General features: G+C 35.6%; 1 long non-coding RNA gene across 1 annotated transcript; it reads right to left on the bottom strand.

Annotated features, from left to right (window-relative positions):
* Positions 1 to 414: 414 nt before the first annotated feature.
* LOC121847365 lies at positions 415 to 1,201 on the bottom strand. Its single transcript, XR_006084226.1, has 2 exons — positions 997 to 1,201; positions 415 to 753 (listed from the first exon to the last, which is right to left on the bottom strand). It is a non-coding gene; the product is annotated as an uncharacterized LOC121847365 (long non-coding RNA).
* Positions 1,202 to 1,742: the final 541 nt, after the last annotated feature.

The following is a 1,742-nucleotide window of genomic DNA, read 5'->3' as shown; positions in this document are numbered from 1 at the left end:
AAAGTCCGTGTTGCCCAGCAACAGCCCCAAAACATCACTGCTCTAGAGGAGATCTGCAGGGAGGAATGGGCCAAAATACCAGCAACAGTGTGTGAAAACCTTGTGAAGACTTACAGAAAACGTTTGACCTCTGTCATTGCCAACAAAGGGCATATAACAAAGTATTGAGATAAACTTTTGTTATTGACCAAATACTGGTTTTCTGGATTTTTTAGAAGATACTTAGAATTTAGAAGATACTCAAGGCCCTGGGGGCTGTAAGGGGGAACCTGGAATGGAGCATTTAGAAGATACTCAAGGCCCTGGGGGCTGTAGGGGGAACCTGGAATGGAGTATTTAGAAGATACTCAAGGCCCTGGGGGCTGTAGGGGGAACCTGGAATGGAGCATTCAGAACAAATTCACAAACAGGATACATGATTGAGAAAAGTAATTTATTTAATTCTACATACATACATAATTCTACATAATTCTACAAAGACAAAAGCAAAATCTTACCTAGATCATTTATTTAAAAATAATGGTTTTGCACAAAATAACCACAATAAAACAATAGGCCTAAATTAGTTTAATGTATAAATCAAATCAAATAATGATGAATTACTATAGAGAACAAAATTGGAAAATAAAGAAAATAATTATAATAATTGAATTCTCCTCTCCTGTATGTTTTCTATCTCTGTAACATGTAACGGTATAACATTATACTGAACCTGTAACAATAATGCCGGAACCACAACACCTATCAGTTGATCTGTATAGACATGAGAAGTGAAGGCATTTACAATGTATCAACCATAATGCTACACAGTATATGACCAGTATATGACTGATGTTAAAGGACAGCTGCTGAATGAATAATACAACACACATTATATTAAAACACATTCCAATCAGAATAATACATGTATCAGTTAATAGATCACATTTGATCAAATGCCACTATTGTTCCAGCAGGTGGAGCTACAATGTAACAACATACAGCATTGTGACTCACAGTTCTATATTAGAATTCCATGAGTTCCATTCTGATGGTTGTTATGGTGATCAGGTGATCTCAGCCTCACCCTTCTTCAACACGATCACCTGTTCAACACAGAAGTAGTTCATCAGTGTGGCCATGTATTTACTTATCCAATACAGAACCACTAAGAAATGTAAATCATATCAGATGATTTACTAGTCAATACTGTGCTACTTAGAATCCTTTCATATTACTTCCAATGGGACTCCTGCTTATGTACAGTTCTGCCTTATCAATACCAGGGCAATTTACAAATGATCAATACCAGGGCAATTTACCATTTATCAATACCGGGGCTATATACTATTCATCAATACCAGGGCTATTTACCATTTATCAATACCTGGGTTATTTACTCCTTATCAATACCAGGGCAATTTACTAATTATCAATACCAGGGCTATTTACCATTTATCAATACCATGGCCATTTACTATTGATGAATACCAGGACTATTTGCTATTTATCAATACCAGGGCTATTAACTATTTATCAATACCAGGGCTATTAACCTTTTATCAATACCAGGGCTATTTACTATTTAGCAATACCAGGGCTATTTACTATTTTGCAATACCAGGGCTATTTACTATTTAGCAATACCAGGGCTATTAACTGTTTATCAATACCAGGGCTATTAACTATTTATCAATACCAGAGCTATTTACTAAACAAGGGCTATAACAGTTATCAAAACTTTAAACATGGCTCAATAGGAG

The sequence above is a fragment of the Oncorhynchus tshawytscha genome, linkage group LG10 (assembly GCF_018296145.1).
Source record: "Oncorhynchus tshawytscha isolate Ot180627B linkage group LG10, Otsh_v2.0, whole genome shotgun sequence".
Taxonomy (NCBI): domain Eukaryota; kingdom Metazoa; phylum Chordata; class Actinopteri; order Salmoniformes; family Salmonidae; genus Oncorhynchus; species Oncorhynchus tshawytscha.
This window is presented reverse-complemented; position numbering and strand designations above follow the sequence as displayed.